Source organism: Paramisgurnus dabryanus, chromosome 10 (genome assembly GCF_030506205.2).
Source record: "Paramisgurnus dabryanus chromosome 10, PD_genome_1.1, whole genome shotgun sequence".
Taxonomy (NCBI): Eukaryota; Metazoa; Chordata; class Actinopteri; order Cypriniformes; family Cobitidae; genus Paramisgurnus; species Paramisgurnus dabryanus.
In genome coordinates this window covers 33,320,432-33,342,798 of record NC_133346.1, presented here as the reverse complement: position 1 = coordinate 33,342,798, position 22,367 = coordinate 33,320,432, and the positions used below count along the sequence as shown (strand labels likewise).

At 39.9% G+C, this 22,367-nt stretch overlaps 1 pseudogene; it reads left to right on the top strand.

The window, feature by feature from the left end:
• LOC135718195 (NLR family CARD domain-containing protein 3-like) overlaps positions 1-22,367 on the top strand; it is a 58,901-nt pseudogene that overhangs the window by 6,163 nt on the left and 30,371 nt on the right.

Below are 22,367 nucleotides of genomic sequence, written 5' to 3'. Positions count from 1 at the left end.
AGATCTCTAGGTGGATCGAGCATATTTAACCTATGCCACATCATTGAGGCTGCCATATTTTTAATCATTAGTACCCTTTCTCTGTAAGACAACTTTGGAGGAATCCATTCACATTTGTTTAAACGTTTTTCTGCATGTACAGTTCTGATCCTTGAAAAACTCCTAAAATTTGTATCACTTCCAAACTCCATGAGCAGTTTTGAGGAAGTACTGGAGGCCCTCCATCTACTCAATCGCCTTGCAAAAAGGCTACGCTCTTTTGCCAATTAATACGGGAGGAGGAGGCTTTCCAAAAAAAACACTAGGGATTTCTCTAGTTCTTTAAAGCTACACTGTGTAGGATCTACTCCCATCTAGCGGTGAAATTCTATATGACAACCAACTGAATATTACTTTCTAGCCCCCACCATTCGGAGCGCGTTTTAACTCATGTCATGCCTAGGTTAACATTGCTTCCAGTACAAAGCAAAATCAATAAAAATAATGAACAATATACAGTGTTCTTTGCCTATGATTCATCATAGCACACAGATTTATGTTAAACATGGAAAAAGTCAGATTTTCATGATATGTCCGCTTTAAATCACATACAAAAAGCAACTATAAACGTAGCTTAGACACTCCTTTGTGTGTGTGCGTGTGTGTGTGTGTGTGTGTGTGCGTGTGTGTGTGTGTATGGTGTATAAATGTGCATGCTCTCTTTTCTACCTCTTTACTGTTAGCCCTTATTATTGCTGTATTTTGTTTGTCGGATTGTTTGTTTATAGTTATGTTAAAACTGTATTATGAATACAAGTAAAGGTATGTTTATCATTCATCTGAATATTAGAAGATTATTACCTAAAATTGACCTGTTAAGAGCATGGCTTATGTATAACAAACCTAAGGTAATTACACTTACCGAGACCTGGCTCAATAATACAATATCAGATGATGATATAAAACTTGACAATTATGTTATAGAGTGGATCGTGACTCTAGAGGGGGAGGAGTGGCTACATATATTTCCTCACCCCTAGTTTCAGAAATTGTTACACCAAAGGAGTATCCCTTGTATCTTAAATCTTTATTTGTAAAGTAATTCTTCATAAAAATAAACAATTAATAGTAGGGAATATTTATAGACCCCCAAAGCTCCGGTTGAATCCACAACATATAATATCAACTATTAATTCCCTTGATGATCATACTGAAATGATAATTTTGGGTGATTTTAATAATAACTTGTTAGCTGGTTAGCCGGTTCATGTAGGTATGATCGTAATTTAATTAATAGCTCAAACTTAATTCAACTTATAACAGAACCTACCGGAAAGGATTCTAAATCATCATCATCTTTGCTGGACTGGATTTTAGTCACACATCCAGATAGGATTATGTCATCTGTTGTTTTTTGCCAGACTCATTTAGTGATCATTCTATGATCTACTGTGTCTGGAAAATACATATACCTCAATTACCTGCAAAATTAATTAGGGTCAGACAATCAAAAAATATTAATTCCAAATACTTTGTCCAAGACATGACTAACATGAACTGGGATAGATTTCAGATAATCCCATTTGTTGAAGATGCATGGAACTATTTTTATTTAGAAGTTACCAAAATTATTGATAAACATGCACCTTGGAAAACAATCAAAGTCAACGGAAGACATTTGCCTTGGATAAATGGTGATTTAATAATTCTTTTCGAAGATAGAGATAGAGCTTGGAGAAAATACCGCTTAACAAGGTATTCTACAGATTGGGATACCTATAAGAGGTTGAGGAATATATGTACAACAAAAACGCGAAATGCAAAAGCATATTATTTCAAAGACTGCCTAGCAACAGATAATCAGACAAATTAACCAATTTTTCATCTAAAAAACAAAAATGTAATTTCATGCGAATAAATATTGAAATTGTTGATGATCCATTTAAAATTGTTGAGGAATTTAATAAATATTTTTATCCTAGGAAGTCCTATATCTATCCTCTGATTTTTCAGATCTCAATTCTAATTTCATTACTTCTAATTATAATGGTGAAAACTCCTTCTCCTTTAGACTCATTAGTCCTATAGAAGTGCAACAAGTTATTGATAGGTTGGATTTAGATAGTAGTGCAGGTCCAGATGGTTTGGAATGCACTACCCCATTAACTTGGGAAATGTACTAGAGTTACTCCATTCTACAAAAATTGTGATCTACATGACATTAATAACTACAGATCAATTTCAATAATTAATAGTGTGGTGAAAATATTTGAGAAAATAATTTTTAATCAGTTCAATGATTCCAATATTGTATCACCTTTTTAAGTCCAGCTTCCGACCAATTTGTTCTACAACAAGTGCTCTTTTAAAAATAACCAATGATATTACATCTTCTTTTAACAATAATAAATTAACTGGTGCCATATTTGTTGATTTAACAACAGCTTTTGATTTAGTTGAGCATTATCTTCTTTTAGATAAACTGTATGATATTGGTCTTTCAAGGTCTTCTTTACTATGGTTTAACTCATATTTACACCACAGACAACAATGTGTTTTATATCAGGGAAGTTGCTTGGAATTTACAATCATTGATAGAGGAGTACCTCAGGGTTCATCTCTTGGACTGTTATTGTTCTTTTCCACAAGTTTGTTCTAACTGTCAAATTCAGTTATACGCTGATGATACTGTTATTTACTTTTCCAGTCCTGATATTTCTTACATTCAGCGATCTCTGCAGTCTGATTTTGATGAAATTCAAAACTGGTTTACTTTTGACAAACTTCTGCTAAATAAAAATAAGTCTTATTATAAGTTGTTTAATACAAAACATGTGAGGATATGTGACAAGAAAAGAACCCAAATGCAGACGTAAATAAATAAGGATTTATTGCACAAAAACAGGGGAAAAACAAAGACCCACGAGGGGGTAAAACAAGACAGGATCACACTACACTAACTAACATAAAACTAAACATGAACCAACATAACTACAAATAACAAACTAGACTAGATATACTCAATACTCACAACTGAAAACTCTGAAACACGACAGGAGTGGTAACAAGACAAACGCGCACTGGACAACAAACACAAGGACTCTTAAATAGGGAGAAAGTAAATTACATACACCTGGAAATAATTACAAGTAAGGGATCGGGGAAAAAGTGACGAGACCTGGGAAATGTGTGGTCAGAATAAACCAATACAAAAACCACACATTTCCCACATAAAACATGGTACTGCCAGGACCCCGAACACAAAGACTAGATGTAATAAAACAGATGATTTCAGACGGATCCTGACAGTAGCCCCCCCTTAAAGAGCGGCTACCAGACGCTCCTCAAGGGGAACACTAAACATGGGACAAAACAGACTGCATACAAGACATGACCCACGAGAACATTACAAATACTAACAGGGGCAAACAGGAAACGACAATAACAGGATTGGGATGGGACAATAAAAATAACAAACAAGGGAGGGGGGGGTGGGGGAACACAAAAGTTCAGAGGAGGTGGTCCAGGGTGGGAGGGTGGGAAAGTAGTCTGGGTAAACTTGGGGGGAGTTCTGGAAGGTTCATGGCCGAACATGGCAAAATCTGGCTGGGGTTGCGCTGACTGCCCACACGGCTGGGGTGGCGCTGGCGGCGGCAACGGCTGGGGTTGCGCTGGCTGCGGTCACGGCTGGGGTTGCGCTGGCTGCCCACACGGCTGGGGTTGCGCTGGCGTCTGCGTCGAAACCTCTGGGGGCTCTGGCGTCTGCGTCGATGGCTGTGGGCGCTCTGGGCGCTCTGGCGGCTGCGTCGACGGCTGTGGGCGCTCTGGCGGCTGCGTCGACGGCTGTGGGCGCTCTGGGCGCTCTGGCGGCTGCGTCGGCGGCTCTGGGCGCTCTGGCGGCTGCGTCGGCGGCTCTGGGCGCTCTGGCGGCTGCGTCGGCGGCTCTGGGCGCTCTGGCGGCTGCGTCGGCGGCTCTGGGCGCTCTGGCGGCTGCGTCGGCGGCTCTGGGCGCTCTGGCGGCTGCGTCGGCGGCTCTGGGCGCTCTGGCGGCTGCGTCGGCGGCTCTGGGCGCTCTGGCGGCTGCGTCGGCGGCTCTGGGCGCTCTGGCGGCTGCGTCGGCGGCTCTGGGCGCTCTGGCGGCTGCGTCGGCGGCTCTGGGCGCTCTGGCGGCTGCGTCGGTGGCTCTGGGCGCTCTGGCGGCTGCGTCGGCGGCTCTGGGCGCTCTGGCGGCTGCGTCGGCGGCTCTGGGCGCTCTGGCGGCTGCGTCGGCGGCTCTGGGCGCTCTGGCGGCTGCGTCGGCGGCTCTGGGCGCTCTGGCGGCTGCGTCGGCGGCTCTGGGCGCTCTGGCGGCTGCGTCGGCGGCTCTGGGCGCTCTGGCGGCTGCGTCGGCGGCTCTGGGCGCTCTGGCGGCTGCGTCGGCGGCTCTGGGCGCTCTGGCGGCTGCGTCGGCGGCTCTGGGCGCTCTGGCGGCTGCGTCGGCGGCTCTGGGCGCTCTGGCGGCTGCGTCGGCGGCTCTGGGCGCTCTGGCGGCTGCGTCGGCGGCTCTGGGCGCTGGTCAAGAGTTCCCTTCTTCCTCTTCTTTTTGCGAGGTCGTGGAGCAGAGAGTGGTTGAGGTGGTGCAACCAACTCCGAGGAGGACCCCCCGGACGAAGACTCCCAGGAGATCCTCCTTTCTCGTTTCCCTCGAAGGGAGACAGGTGGGGAGGAGCTCTCTGGAGCCGGAGGGAAAGGTTCTGGGTCGCCGAGAGTCAAGCCTCCCATGACTTGACCCTCTGGGATGGTCTGAAGAGGAGCTGGATGGGAAACTGCGGTAGGAACTCTGAACTCCCGGTTCATGATGTATTCCACCGAGTCCGGGAAGCTCATGGGTTTGATGACCCACCGTTCAGTCTCCGATAGAGGCTCATCAAGGCAGCTAAGGAAAATGACTTTTAGCTCAGACTCATTAAAGCCAGTGCCCTTCGCTGCCTTTAAAAAGTCCATAGCAAACCCCATCAATGGATCTCCCTTCTGGCGCATGCCAAACAACACGTGAGCCCCCTGGGCTCTACAATCGGCAAACATATAGTTCATCGTCTGCTGGGTTCAGTGGTGGCGCGTTCGTAATGTGAGGATATGTGACAAGAAAAGAACCCAAATGCAGACGTAAATAAATAAGGATTTATTGCACAAAAACAGGGGAAAAACAAAGACCCACGAGGGGGTAAAACAAGACAGGATCACACTACACTAACTAACATAAAACTAAACATGAACCAACATAACTACAAATAACAAACTAGACTAGATATACTCAATACTCACAACTGAAAACTCTGAAACACGACAGGAGTGGTAACAAGACAAACGCGCACTGGACAACAAACACAAGGACTCTTAAATAGGGAGAAAGTAAATTACATACACCTGGAAATAATTACAAGTAAGGGATCGGGGAAAAAGTGACGAGACCTGGGAAATGTGTGGTCAGAATAAACCAATACAAAAACCACACATTTCCCACATAAAACATGGTACTGCCAGGACCCCGAACACAAAGACTAGATGTAATAAAACAGATGATTTCAGACGGATCCTGACAAAACAAATCTCATTACCACTCAACTACTCAATTAATTTTATAGATGGAACTTCAATGTTAAAAGTCGATGAGTTTAAATATTTAGGTCTTTAACTTGATTCTCAATTGTCATTTAGATCACATATTGATGCAGTTCTTAAAAAAAATATCATATCGACTTAGAATACTTTACTCCTTTATTAGTTGTTTTACCTTTAGGGTTAGAAAAATAATTATTACCCAATTAATATTTCCAATCCTTGACTATGCTGATATAATTTACCATAATACCTCTTATACAAATCTTTGTTCTCTTAATGTTGTTTATAATAGTCTTTGTAGATTTGTATTGAGATATCCATATTAAACGCACCACTGTCAAATGTATGAATTATTAAATTGGTTATCGTTATATTCGAGAAGGCATCTTTCATTTAAATTATCCTCAGTACTTCAAACAATATCTAATTCCATTTTGCTCTTCATATAACTTATGGCATACTGCAACATTTTTTTTTATTTTCCCAAAATTTATAAATAGGTAGGTCGCAGGGCATTTCAATTTAAAGCTCCATCAGATTGGAATAATTTAACAAGTGAAATAAGATCTATTACTTCAATCAATATCTTAAGGTCAGCTTTACATGATTACTTGAAGAATATTTGCTCTTGCTTTTGAGAACATTTATTGTATTTATGTACTTCTAGGGTTGGTATGTGAGGAGATGTTATGGAGAGCTAATTGTTGTATGAATGTATGTTTTATGTGTTAAACATTGTAATTTGTTGTTTGTATCTCTGTCTGTTTTAAGGACCCCCTTGAAAGCGAGATGGTGCATCTAAAGGGGTTATCTTTAAATAAATTTCAAATTTCAAACTTTTTCATCAACGCAAGGAAAAATATCCCAGGCGCTGTTACACTTTGTATTAAGATGTGTTTTTGTCGATCGTTCACAAGTGGATGAGAGAGACACATCACGTTTACACTTGGTATTTAAATCCATCTCTTTTGTCCATTTTCGACCGCTTCTCTCCAGATTACTGAGGGGATGGTCTGTGGACGAGTCCCTCTCCTGTCATTTAAACATGAGCGGGAGTAATGACGGGTTTAAATGGACACAAACTTATATTATGTCACAGTCCAATGCTTGTATTTTAAGTAAACATGTTACACAATGTTTTGTTCGTGTATATGTAAGAGCTTTCTCTGATACTGCTGAAATAAGATCACACAACTTTCACACGCTTGTAAAATGTGTTCGTCAGAAAAGATGTAAAACATTGATCTCAGTACCTCAGATTACATTAAATGGGCGGAGAGACGAACTAACATTACTCTAATATTGACTTAGGTCTTGTTGTTTTTCCTGTCGTGTTGTTGTTTTAAATCTCCTCGCCAAAACCCTCAACATGGTCATAGGCTTTCTCCTGGTCTAGGGCAGTGGCGGCGTTTCACAAAAACCTACGGTATGGCATATTTCCTCTGACCATAAACACATACACACATACATACGGCTTTAATAAGTGACAGAAACGTAAAACCACATCGCATTTAATTGTGTACTAAACGTGTACACTCCACAAACGTGTACAAAACTCACAATATTAAAAAAAATGCTAAGCAGATAAGTAACAATAGGCAAATAATATAAACTTTGGAATATCCTGTTTTAGGTTGTTAACTGGTTTTCCAGCAACAAAAACTATACTTCTATCAAGCTGAAATCAACACAAAAAAAACATTCTGTCATGTGTCTGTCTGTGACAATCAGCTCAAACCCACCCAGCCAGATGTTGTCATGACAACTGTCAACAAACTGATTTTTAAATGACCAGTTAGCACGCGAGTCAAAAAAATCTGAAGCAAAAATACAGACTAAAACATCAAAATTCACAGCAAACAGAATTAAATATAAAACCTGATTTTACCTTGTAGCTGTGCAGTCTTTTTATTGCATAAGTGGGTAGCGGCGCGGTCGGAGCATAGCAAAGTTTGTGACAAGTTAATCCAAATCAAAACATTTCACCAGCTCTTTCTCCACAGACATGAGCATTAAATAACTTAGTCTCTTATCACCCATCGTTGTCCTCAGATACGTTTTGACTTGTTTGAGGACAGAAAAAAGCGTTTGTTTGAAGCTGTTGTGATTGGAAGGGTCAAGATGATTTTATGCCACTGGCATAGACTGCAACCGAATAAAATCCGACAAAATATTGTCATCTGTTGGTTTGTCGTCACACTTTAAAAAAATCTTTGCCGAGCTCACCTGGGATTGAAGGACCAATTCATCAACATGTGCAGCATAGTAGTTTGCAAATGCATTAATTTTCACAGTATCCAAGAACAAAGATGAATTTTTTTCGAAGGCCTCTAGTGACTGGAAAAGGGCATCGTTGTCGCTGAAACAGCGGCCGAGTTCCGCAACGAAACAATCAATAACAGAAAAGTACACCCTTTTCGCATTGTCTGCTCCCATGGTGTCTCTGGATCCAGTGGTTGAAGCAGTGAGATACCCATTCAAAAATGACGACAGATTCTGTATTCTTGCTGGTTGGGACTTTGAATCTGATGCTGCAAACTGAGGTGAAATGCCTATAGTGTAGGGATGTGACGAGATCTCGCGAGATTAAATGTGTATCGCGAGATTAAGTGTGTCTCGCGAGATTTCTTGTGTAGGTGAAATTCTGGCCGTTTCTCAAAAAAAAAGGCTGCATCCTTCGGAGGTCGCATTTTTAAACTGCATTTACTTCATAAAGACTGTCTTTTTAGAGACTAACAATTATAAAGTTTACTAATAATTTAGTTAATCGCAAATTGTTGTAATATGCTCATGACTTGCGAATGTAATGCTCAGTTAATGATCTGAAATAAACCTTAATGACGTATGCAGCCTGCATATGCGACCTCCGGAGGAGGCAGTTGCAGGCGCCTTTTTTAAATGATATTCTATGGGCATGGAGCGTTTGCGCGCTGTTTATGCGCGCTGAGCGCCTTGCGGTTTTTGCCGGCGGCCGCAGCACGCGCCTTTGAAGGAACGCTGAGAGCGGAGAAGCGCCCGACGTCATTCGCGTCTTTCCATTGTCCACTCGAATGAGGGGAGATGCGGGCCTTACGTTGTGGTGAGGGAAGTTTACAGTTGCTTTGAAGAACCGGACTCCACTCGCTCACTCTCTCCTGCGTGTTTGTGCACCTCTCACCCTCAAACAAGGTCAGATCAAGCATCCTCTTTTTAAAGTTTCTGCTAATATGACAGTCAACAGCAAAAGAGCGCACGCTTCAATATTTGATTGACAAGACAGCTGACTAGGTGGTTGCCTAGCAATATTAAAAGCCGCGTCGACACGCACTGCTCTGTTTTTTTAAAAGGCAGTGCGTCGCGCCTTGCGTTTCCAAGCGTTTAAAGCGTGGTTGGTATAATTAGCCTCTTACAGTGCATGCATTATATTCTGTCTTTTACTGCATTTGCTTTTTTGTTTGGGTTTCCAATAATGTTCGTTTGGGAGCTCGTGTGAAGTCTGAGACGTGTTGTGTTTTTCTGTAGATCAGTGTCAGATGTGAAGTCTCAGCAGATTAAACCATCACAGAGTTTACATGATTTAATGTCTGCATGTTCATTTCTATTGTAAAGAAATGGACGTATATTAAATATTCAAATGGATTTAAACATTGTTTGGCTAAAAAATAAGCGTTTTTTTTTCCGTCTAAAGTGAAAGTGAAAGTGAAGATAGCATCCGAGACGAGTCTACTATCGCCCCCTGCAGGCATTTGTTATAATATATACATAATGCTATTTATTTATAGACCACAAATGTAATGTGTTTGTTAATGTAATGTTGTTTAATGTAACTTGGTTTTAATACTTTATTTGAACCAATTATTATTGCATCTTCGTTATTATGTAATTTTAAAGGCTACTGCTCACTTGGGTCTATTTTTATTACCCAAAAATAACAAATTACTTCATTATCAGTTAGTAAAATAATTGTTAGGGGCAGTCCTTGATTAGTTAAAACATTTAAAAATAACATGATTTCAGTTTCTTATTCATTTATTTTATCATCGAGGGTTTCTTAAAAAGTGTAAAAATATTGTCTCGTCTCGTTCTTGTGAACCCAATCTCGTGTCTCGTCTCGTGGATTAAGTGTCTCGTCACACCCCTACTATAGTGGCAGCAAAGTTTTTTGCTTTGTCCAACAAAATCTCCCATTCTGTGTCAGATCTGATAATGTCAATGTGTTCTTTGGTGCTTCTGATCAGAGCCATTGCTTTAAGAACAACAAGGCAAGACTCCTGCAGCTGTTCAGACAGACCAAATGTAGGCTAATACCCTTTCAACAATGTGAAGATTAACAATAAAATTGTATGACTCCAATTTTGAATTTAGTCCAGCAGCCTTGACTGACCCGTCCCTGTTGGCCGCAGCAGTTGCATCCAAAACAGCCATAACTGCCTCGTAACGCAATACTAGTTTTTGTACAGCTCTGTACCAGTACAACCATCGAGTTGAACATGTCCGTTCCAGCAGTAACACCTTTTGACCCAGGTGCTTTTGCGCTTCCATGAACATTGTGTGCCTTGTGTTACTATTAGCTATAAAAGTGTATTATGTTTGCAGCACATCAAAAAAGTCTGAAAGTTCGTGGATATTCTTAATAGTGTTCACAAGAACTAAATTAAGTCTGTGGGCATAGTGATGCGTATAAGCTGCATAAGGCACTTTTTCCTTAATTTTAGCCTGAACTCCATTGACTGATCCACCCATAACACCGGCACCATCATAACACTGTCCAATGCAAAACTGCATGTCTATACCAAACTCAGTTAATTTGTCAACAATAAACGTGTAAAGCGAATCTGCAGAGAGGTCTTACATATAAAAAGCACCTATGGCACGCTCCTTTATTACACCCGAGTGTACATACCGCAAAAAAACTGCAAGCTGCTCCTTTTTTGACAGGTCTTTGGTTTCATCCACCAACAGTGAAAAAAAACGGACCTCTTTAACTTCATCGACAATTGTCTTTACAATTTTATTTCCAAACACTGTAATTAGATCATTCTGACTGTCTTTTCACGTATAATGTCAATATCTTCCCTCCTTTCTAGTTCTTATTTCGCTGTCCATTTCTCCAAAAACATCAATTAGCTCAAAAACATTTCCTCGGTTGCCTGACTCTTTGCTCTCATCATGGCCGCGGAAGGACAGTCCCTGATGTCCCAAGTAACCTGTTGCAAGTAGCAAAAAAAACCTCGGCAGATCGGTTGTTTGAAGTAGTTGTTGCTATTGATGGCTTTTTACCTGCACATATATCCTTGTAATCTGCCCATGCCTTCACTGCATCACTGTGTCGAGGCCGCTCAGTGTGTTCCCTTAACTGTGAATGAATGTTCTTCCAACACGTAAAACCCCTTTCTATGAAAGGTCGAGCTCCACTCCTTTCACCTGGCCCAAGTGACAAACCACCAAAATGTCGACAGGCAAAGCAAAAAACGGCATCCTCGGAAATTGAATATTCAATCCATTTATGTATTTTGTAAAGCTGCAACGGAAACCGTCTCCCATTTCGGACTGGAAAGTTAAATAGCTGCGGCTGCCTCGGTGCTTCATTTTTAGTTTTGCTGATGTCTTTCGTTGTGTCGATTGATGGCGACGATATACTAAGGTTTTCTGGAGGATTCGTTTCAGAAACTGCAGAAGTGCTGTTAGTTCAGTCCTCATTCTGATTGTTTACGCTTCCACTATTCTCCTGCTGCTTATACGCTTTCTTTAATAAAAAAGCATCTAAAGAGGATTGTTTAGAGCTAGTTCTTTTAATGTTTTGTCCTCGGTAAATTAGCAGCTTAATCAAAAATGCGCGCAATTAACACAATTCACTGCGACTGCGCAACAACGGTGTTCCGTAACTTTAAGAAAATAATTTATTTATAGACAAAGAAAATTACTTTTGTCATAACATGTATTTCTGGCTTGAGGATGGGTTATATTTTCATGTGATGATTGTTAAAACAAAAATACATTTTAATTGTGAAAACACTGGTAAAGAACTACACTACCCACAATCCTGAAGCAGGATCCAATCAGAGAAATTGCATTTCAAATAATTACAGCGCTCATACTATAGCAGCGCTCATGATGACCTCCAGCTGGGGGAGTGCGTCTCGCTTTTAATGATCACTATTATGAACGTACCAATGTTCAGATATGTTGTAGTAATTTTTTATTATTATTATATATGTTTTATATTTAATGGGCATCATTATGTCAACTGTTTTGTCTAAAAGCTAGGGTATGGCAACTGCCATACCCTGCCATACGCAAACGCCGCCCCTGGTCTAGGGAAACAAGACCAATATCCAGATTGTGTACTTTGGCATAAGAAATCAGGTCTCAAATCAGGAAAAGACTATCAAAAATAGTGCATCCAGGAATGCAATATGATTCAATACAGAGTGTAATCCTGTTGGTTAGAGTCTTTGAGAAGATCTTATAGTCGGTACCAAGTAATGAAACTGGACATCGCTGCTATTTTGAGGCAACTACAAGAGACTACGCCATTGACCAACTAAAACCTGGTCTAAAGTCTACAGTCAATATGTTTTTTGTTATTTAAAGAGCGAATTAGTAATATGCGCATAAACGGGACGACGACGGGGTTTGCTTATCACAAACATAAATGCGCAGCAGCACAAAAATGCTTTTAAATATGAAAGATTAAAGGATTGAATGTAAAAGATTATTATTGAGTCTTGGACATAAATAAGGACTAATTATGAGACGTTAGAAGACAAAAAGAGCTGCTTCACCTGCAGCCTGGTAAGTAATAAATGCTTTGCTTTAAACAAATGCATCTGTTTTAAATGTTTTTTTTTTTTTTAAATGCTACCTCATGGATTTATTGTATATGATGACTCTGTACCTGTGGATATGGTGGGATAACATTTTTTTTTAAGTAATGCTAAAAAAACCTGACGCTCTCCAAGTGCTGAAAGGTGCAGAGAGCCATTTGTAAATTCTTTATCTCCTGTTTGTTACAAATAAAGTATTTTTAGAGTACAAACCTTTTCTTACATACCATACAATAGCCATACAATTAAAGCAATTAAAAGCCTGCTTTTTTACTTCCATGACTAAAAGAAAAAGGTTTTAATAAAAAAATAACTATTCCAATACAAGTGAAAAACAACACAATTATTTAACATTAATCTTTTAATGTTATTAAATCATTAATTCTTCTCAACCACCACCAATAAAGTTTAAAAATTATTCTTTAGAAAAACGGTGTTTAAACCCACGTGGAGCAAACAAGAAAACATATGCTTACATACTGTACAGTTGGCATATTGTAATGTTTGTCACTACTGTTGTATATTGAACTGCATCACCCAAGAGTGTAAGGGGAACCGGAAGTGATGTAATAAAAAGTAGACGTCGAGCTGATGGTCTACACGCACTGCACGTTATGCGTTAAGTTGTGTTTATTCATATAAATTGATCATTAAAAGTGAAATAACGAACTCACAGAGAGGAAAAGATGGACTCCGCCGGTGTTCTGATGCCCAGGATGGACAGGGATTCCCTCGATTTGCCTGACTCATGGAGATGATTTTCCGTGCCCAGATTAATGGCATTAGTTTTAAGACGGTTGCAGTCATGACAGTGTTGCCCTTGCTTCTTTTTTGTCAATCAATCAAGTGACTTGCCATAAATTACTAAAAAGTTACCAAATAAATAAATGAGTAAACTACTGCCCTTCCTCCCGATACTACCGTCTTTTGGCGATCTCACAGGCTGATGAGAAGATTATCTCCAAAATGGGGCATATCGCTCAACACGTGTGTGTGTGTGTGTGTGTGTGTGTGTGTGTGTGTACCTGGTAATTATCACCTTGTAGGGACATTTTGAGGTCGCCATGAGGAAACAAGCTTACAAGTCAAACCGAATGATGTTTCTTGGAAATGTGAAGTATCAGAAGGGTTTCTGTGATGGTTGGGGTTAGGGAATGGGGTAGGTTAGGGGAAGAGAATATACCGTTTGTAAAGAATAAAATGCATTACATCTATGGAATGTCCCCACAAAACATGGAAACCAGAATGTGTGTGTGTGTGTGTGTGTGCGCGCGCGCGTGTGTAAAGCTGTCTGTGTTTGAACAATGATTTCAGGAACTTGAACACAAAATAATCTCTCGGTTGAAGAAAGAGCTGAAAATCTTTAAGAGACTATTGATCTCAGATTACCCAGCATTCTCTGAGAGAGAGGAGGAGGAGGATGAAGATCAGATCAGAGTCAGAGAGGAGCTTCTGAAGATCACACTGCACGTCTTGAAGAAGATGAACCAGACAAACCTCGCTAATAAACTACAGACCAGTAAGAGAGTCATGAACTAATTCCTGTACATTACCTTCATTTACTTTTATTTGTCATATGTGACCAGTCACGGAAAGTAGTGACACAAGTCGGATCTGGGCCAACGATGTGTAACACGTGGAAATCTGATAAGATTTGGAGAAGTTGTGGCCATTTGAATATAGGAACTCAGAAAAACTCATACTGAGAAAATCAAGACGAAAAGGACTCTTCTTTACAGCTGGGGGAGACAATAGGGCTCATTTAACTAAGCCATACCCCCTGTAAAGCCTTTTTGAGATACAGATGTTCTAGCATCATATGTAGTATTTTATGACAGAAGTCCAAATGACAACATGCAAAAATAAACATGACTATTTACCTTTGTGTTGATCACAAGTCGGGGGGCAGGGGCGAAAACACAAGTCGCACAGTATGTAAATATACACACAATGACGCCCCCGCTGCATGCTAGAATCTCTGGAAAAACAAGCCGATTTCAACTGCAAATGTACGCTTTTAAATATGTAACCCGTCACGGAAACCAGGGACACAAGTCGGCAGCACAAGTTTCGAGAAAATGAGAATCAAAGTTTTTTTTTTTTTCAAAATTTGTGATTTTCGTTTTATTGCAGAATCTGTTAGTTGAGATCATGGAGAAGCCTCTCCATATGTCCAGAAAGGTAATAAAAACATCATCAAAGTAGTCCATGTGACATCAGTGGGTCAGTAAGATTGTGTAAGAGCATCGAAAATACAGTTTGGTCCAAAAATAGCAAGAATTACGACTTTATTCAGCATTGTCTTCTCTTCCGGCTCGAGCGTGAAGTCACGTGACTGTAGTGACGCGGCTGCCCTGTTCCTCAGACATGTTTGCTTATTTTTTTTTTTACTTATAGCGTGCGTCTCCCCAGACTGTAAATGAAGCTCGGGCGCACACAACAAAAGAAAAATAAAAGAAGCTGGGGCGAAACTAATAACAGTCAGCCGCATCGTACGTCAGCCGCGTCACTGACTTTATGGGGCGCTGCAGTCGGATGACGTCAAAGTACCGCGAGAGCTCTTCAAGAAATCTTACGGAGTAGTTTAATTTCGACTCGCTCTCGCGGTACTATGACGTCTTGCAGCGCAGCATGAAGTCAAACTCATAAGTTACACAGAGATCGTAGAATTCTTTATATAATTGGCTACATGTTTTGTCTATCAATATTTTCCATGAAGTTATTGGCTGATGGAGCAACGAGCGAGTGAGCGATCGGTAACATCCCTTAAGGACTTCACGTTTTCGACGGTGCTGTCTTTGGATTATCTATTATACTACGTCCCTATTTTAAATACAAAATTTGAAGGCGGGTTCATGTGTTTGACGGAACGTAAATACCGGAGTGTAATCTGATAAACCCTTACATGTTACAATGTAAATAGTCCTCAGATTGTATATTATATTGTATCACCAGAAGTTCATGCGAAATCTGATGTAAACAATAGACGATCTATATTTCACAGATTATACGCATTTGTGGACAAAAATCATTGGATGATTCAAACATCTGAAACAGACTGGATTTGACTTGTGATCCCCACAAAGGTAAAAGTCCTGTTTATTTTTGCATTTTGTTCATTCGGACTTCTGCAATAAAATACTACATATGATGCTAGTTTTCTGTATCTCAAAACGGCTTTACAGGGGGTATGCCTTAACTAAATGAGATGTAAATTAGCCCTATTGTCTCTCCAGCTAGGGAAAAGGGAAAGTGTTAACTTTTTTTTTTTCTCAAATTTCTCCGCATTCTCTTTCTTGAATGTGTTACATTCAAATGGCCACAACTTCTCCAAATCTTATCAGATTTCCATGTGTTACACATCGTTAGAAAGCTTAGAAACTGCACTAAAATCACAATTTTTTTTTAAAAAAACTTTGTTTCTCATTATTTCGAAACTTGTGCTGCTGACTTGTGTCACTGGTTTCCGTGACGGGTCACATATTTCATGCGTTCACATCCATTTCTCTTCATCTATACAACAGAACTTTTACCTTTGTGTGTGAAAAAACACAAATCCAGACTAAAGGAGAAATTCCAAAGAATAAATGAAGGAATATCATGTCAAGGAAACTCAAGACTTGTGAGTGAGATCTACACAGAGCTGTACATCACAGAGGGAGAAAGTGAAGAACTCAATAATGAACATGAGGTGAGACAGATTGAGACAACATCCAGAAGATCAGAGACACAAGGAACACTTATCAAATGTAATGACATCTTTAAAGCTTTACCTGGACAAGACAAACACATCAGAACTGTGCTGATTAAAGGAGTTGCTGGAATTGGAAAAACCGTCTCTGTACAGAAGTTCATTCTGGACTGGAGTGAAGGAAAAGCAAATCAGGATCTTCACATCATATTTCCACTTCCATTTAGAGAACTTAATCTAATGAAGAACACAAATGTCAGTCTGATGTATCTTCTTCATCAGTTCTTCATAGATACAGAAGAACTGAGATCAAAAGACTTTGATGTCTATAAAGTTGTGTTTATCTTTGATGGTCTGGATGAGTGTCGACTTCCTCTAGATTTCTCGAACAATCAGAATTTGATGCAAGAGAAGAAGCTTCAGTGGATGTGCTGTTGACAAACCTCATAAAGGGGAATCTGCTTCCTTCTGCTCTGATCTGGATAACATCACGGCCAGCAGCAGCCAATCAGATTCCTCCTGACTGTGTCCACCAGATCACAGATGTACGAGGATTCAATGATCCTCAAAAGGACGAGTATTTCATCAAGAGAATAAATGCTGAGAGTTTGGCCAACAGAATCATCAAACACATCAAATCATCCAAGAGTTTGTACATCATGTGTCACATCCCAGTCTTCTGTTGGATTACAGCCACTGTTCTAGAGAGAATGTTGAGTGAATCAGAAAGTAAAGCAGATATCCCCAAGACTCTCACTCAAATGTTCACACACTTCCTGATCTTTCAGACCAAACTGAAGAGTCAGAAATATGATGGGAAATGTGAGGTAGATCTTCAACAGGTTAGAAAGAGTCTTCTATCACTGGGAAAACTGGCTTTTCAACAGCTGGAGAAAGGAAATTTGATATTCCATGAGGAGGATCTGAGAGAGTGTGACATTGATGTCAGAGAAGCTTCAGTGTACTCAGGAGTTTGTACTCAGATCTTCAGAGAGGAGTTTGGACTGTACCTGGGGAAGGTCTACAGCTTTGTGCATCTGAGCATTCAGGAGTTTCTCGCTGCTTTATTTGTCTTTCTTTCATTTTCTCCAGAAACATCAGGATTAACTACGAGTGATTTACTGAAGAGTGAAGTAGACAAAACCTTACAGAGTGAGAACGGACACCTGGACCTTTACCTCCGATTCCTTCTGGGTCTCTCACTGGAGTCCAATCAGATGATCTTACGAGATCTACTGACACAGACAGAAAGAAGATCTGACACCAGACAGGAAATAGTTGAGTACATTAAGATGAAGATCAGAGAGAATCAATCTCCAGAGAAATCCATCAATCTGTTTTACTGTCTGAATGAACTGAATGATCAATCTCTAATGAATGAGGTACAAACATATCTGAATAAAAGAGATTTCTGGTGTCTCTCTAGAGTCAAACCCTCTCCCTCTCAGTGGTCGGCTGTGGTGTTTGTGTTACTGAACTCAGATCAGAAGCTGGATGAGTTTATACTGAGTAAATATGATCCGTCAGATGAATGTCTTCAGAGGCTGCTGCCAGTGATCAAGGCATCCAGAAAAGCAGAGTGAGTCATTTAATCTTTAAACTAAATAGTAGAGATGACCCTGCTGAAAAAATATTGCATACCAGCAAGACCAGCATATGTTGTGTTTTGGTGCTGGTTTGCTAGTGAACACCAGCTAAACCAGCAACAGCATTAGCACCAGCTAAACCAGCACCAAACCAGCATAAGCACCAGCATCCCATGCTGTTCATACCAGCAAGACACAGCATATTGTTGCTGTCCAATGAAAGCCACGTACGTCCATTTTGCCGATTTTTAGATTTTTCGAAGCATTGAATGTCCAGGTTCATTTCCAAATACAGTATGCTTCACATATCTAAATGGCCAATGAAAAGTTGTGAAATCATGTCATCTGATTTTCACGTATATCCGTTTGGTGTCAAAGCTGTCAATCACGCCGCATATCTCCCGCCCTGTGGAAGCATCTCGCCGGTCTCCTGAAGTTTTATCGAAGCTCAGCACTGGAAAGCCGAATAAACATAGCCTGGTGAGACAATGACTTTCCTTCATCGAGGTAAACCTTTCCCCCCTGATGCCAGACGTACGTATAGGAGTTACTAAATTACGGTAGGACTGTGCAAACAAAGTATCTGCCTAGCATTACCATGTCAGTGTATTGATTTATTGTCCCTCATAGTTTGCAGGAGACATTTAATAAATGTATAATTAATATTTAATAAACTAAGATGTAGGCTATTTAATAAACTGGGCATATTTATCTGTCAATATAAAACGCGACTTATTAATGATCAGAAGAACGCGTATTGACCACCGTTACTGTAAAGCAGTGTTCTTCAATCCCAACCCTGAAGAGCCAGTGCCCTGCAGAGTTTAGCTCCAACCTTAATCAAACACACCTGCAAGCTAATCAATGTCTTCATGCTCACTAGAAAATCACAGGTAGGTGTGTTTGATTAAGGTTGGATCTAAACTCTGCAGTGCACCGGCTCTCCAGGATTGGGAGTGAAGAACACTTCTGTAAAATATGCACGTATGTCCATTTAAACTCAAATGTGGATTATATCATTACACTGGCAAGAATATGGTTACATGTAAAGATGCCGTACCAAGTATGACAACGCTACAATTAACTGCTTTTGAAATACTGTGTTTTTTCACTTTCTGAAAAGTAACCATTTTGGACATATGTGAGTTTCATTGGGCAGCGACGATATGTTGTATTTTGGTGCTGGTATGCTGGTGACCACCAGCTAAATCAGGATCAAACCAGCATATACCAGCATAATTCCCATGCTGGTTTAATGCTGGATTTTTCAGCAGGGGAGTTTATGAAGAGAGTTTGTATGTTAGATGATAAACAGTGTGTTGTTGTTATGTTGGTGTAAGTTTGTGTAGTGTAATGTGTCTGTATATTTAGTGTTGAGGAGTGAAGACAGACACAGATTCAGTCAGTTATGAATCAGTGTTGTTCAGTGTTTGATGATTTGTGAGGTGTTGATGTCTCAGTGTTTCTGTGTCTGAATGATGTTAATAGCTGTGAACTCAATGCACTGAAGCTGTTGGTCGATGAGAAGAAGATCTCACATCTGTTTACAGGGGAGTGGTTAACTACAAGTAGTGACGCAACTAACTTAACTACATTTTTCTGTGGCTTTAACAGTAGTTAAATAATTTTTACATCGTGCCTCTGCAATGCTTTTAAGCAAAGGGCAAAGGTCTTCTCTTGGATCACAACCTCAAATTGTTCATTACTGCCATCTATTGTTCTGTCATGCGTCTTTGCAGAGATTGTTTGATATAGAATGTGCAGGAGGTTAAATCGACATCAAATTTAATGTCTGTAAATTTAGACTAGAATCTTTATTGTCCCATAGGGATATTCTTTTTCACACATCATCACATTCCAAGAAGACAAACTTATTATACATTTATCAAACCACATGATTTAATTATATACATTGGTTTGCTTACAAAATTATTAATAACGATTAATAATTTGTATTAAAAGCTAAAATTAAAAAAGTGTTTTTAAGTGATTTAAAATGTTTTATGCTCTCTATTTTTTATGCCTATTTATTGACAATTTTACAGACTGTCAGTTTGAGATAAATATTTGTGTATTGTCTAGTTCACAAACACAAAACATTACCGAAATCACAATATGACAGCATATTGTTTTAAAGAGCCACACAGATCCAAAATCTAAACTTACCTTTATTGCAGTGTGTCATGTAGCTGTCCATCAATGTAAACAACGTGTAAAGTAGTTGAACCAAAAAGTACACGATTAATAAAGTTATTGGCTTCTAAAGTAGGGAGTCGACTCTGAATCGCTGAAACGAGTCGTTATAGGGAGTGAGTCTTCTTCCTGATATTATCCACGTCACACGAACTTATCCACGTCACATGAGATACTAATCTCTGCCTACAGCCTTGCCCGGGAGAAACGAAAACTATGACCCGCCCACAGCTAGTTTGTGTGTGAGTGTAAACATCAGCTCATGCTGTGTTTTCAGCTTGTGTTGTTTTCACTACCAAAGGAGACTTTTTCAAGGAGGGATATACTAAACGTGTCTGGCTGTGAAGAATCAGTGGTTAAAATTAATTTTTATCGGAGGGATTTAGACGTTTGCCAATGAAAGATGGTTCAGTACCCACTTTATTTGGAACAACATGCGTCTCCTAACCACAAACTGTAAGTATGATTATAGCTACATACTTGCTTAAAAGAGTGTAAAATGTCTATATTCGTTTTTATTGCTTATATTAATGATGAATGATATCGTTGTTTAAACTCTAACTTATATACTGTCAGAGTCACGATAGCAAGCGGTTTTGCTATGACCCGGTTAGTTTACATAAATGCTTAAATTAGTGTAAAATTGTTAGTTTCAATCGTCGTTTGTATTGTTTGGATTAATGATGAATGATGTTGTGTGTTTAAACTGTTAATTTACTGTCAGAGAGTCACCTTAGCAAACGGCTAAAGCATGCTCATTTACGGTTTTGTAATGACCCGGTTAGTTTACATAAATGCTTAAATGAGTGTAAAATGTTAGTTTCAATCGTCGTTGTTATTGCTTGGATTAATGATGTGTATTGATGTTGATAATGTCTTCTCAGTAAATCATGTTGGCACGAGGTCAATACATGTTGCACTGTTGTTGGTCTGTGCCACCGATCTGTGGTCTGTGAGACTGATCTGTGATCTGTTCAAAGACACTGTGTCAGTTGACCAATCAGAGCAGAGTAGGCTACTGAAAGGTGGGGTTTAGGCAGACTGAGTCGTTGAACGGCTTCACACGAATCATTTGGGGATCTCTAAGAAATGGGGTAATTTTAAATTTATATTTTGAGAAAATTACAGTGTTTTTTGACCTTGCATGCATTTAAACCTGTTGTCCAGGACTTATAAATAGTGATAGGATGCTTAAAATTGTCATCTTAGTGGCTCTTTAAACCCCAAATCCTTTTCTTTAAATATTCTTTATGAACACTTTGTGTAGTTCTAAACATAGGTTAGAGAGAAGCCTAAACTTTCAGGTCTGTCAATCATGATTATAGGCATATAAGGCAGCCGTCAGGCCTTCAGGTTCAGCTGCAATTTTTATGGCATATGGCCCCGCCTGTTCCCCGGCATCACGTCTCCACACGAGTTCAAAAACGAGTTCCAGCGCTCCCACCAACTTGGAAAATATTTTTTAATACCACTGCAGGACCAGTATATTTTAGTTTTCGCTCTTAGTACAGCAGTAGTGATGTCAGGGGCTATGTACACTACATTTTATGCAGTTCGGATGTTCTGTCATTGGCGTGTTTTGGTTATGATAAACGCAAATGCTGTTTGACAACGTGATGTCATGAGCAGTGATGGGAGTAATGCGTTACAAAGTAATTCCACTACTTTTATTAGCAGTAACGAGCATGTAACGAAGTATTTTTTTAAATCAAGTAACGCAATTACAATTACTGAAATTTAAATGAGTTTGTTACTCGCGTTACCCTATTTTGTAAAAATTACCACTTGCAGACAAGACATTTCTGATCTAACGTCACAGGACCGTTGTAGGCGGTGCAATGAATCATTAAACTTCATCATGGCTGACAGTGCATATAGAATGAACATAAAAAAATCTAAACGGGACAACATACCTTTGTTTAATAATTGTGTGCAAGTCATAAGCAATCCCAGTATGACATCAACTTGCATTTGTAGTCCACAAAAGCAATACATCTGAAAAATGTTTATATTCTTAGATGTTTACATCGGCTTCATGATAGAGAACGATCCACGATCGTTGTTTCCAGTAAAATATTCACACTGCGCTGTGGAACTGTTAAAACGTGTTAAAACTCCATAGTATGTGTGAGTGCGCATTTAGTTTCAATTTCGGTTTCACTCGCTCCGTATACGACAAACAATCCCCTCACTCTGTGTCTGGCCGACAAAACAATCCACATACTCCGTTTTCTGGTTAAATATCTTCATTTAATCTTCTGTATCATTTAAATCAAACATAAAAAATATACAAACAATATATGACCAAAGAGCGCACTACCCGCCGCAAGCTTCACAAGCTGTGTCCCAATTCTAGGGCTGCGACCTGCTAAGCATGCAACCTTAAAAGGTGAGCACTCGGTCTTTCAAGGAAGCCTCAGAAGTTCGCGAAGAGAACTGAAATGACAGTCTAACCTTCTGAGGACCCATAATTTGCATCAGCTGCTGCACGCCCACTGCGCCTGTCAGCAG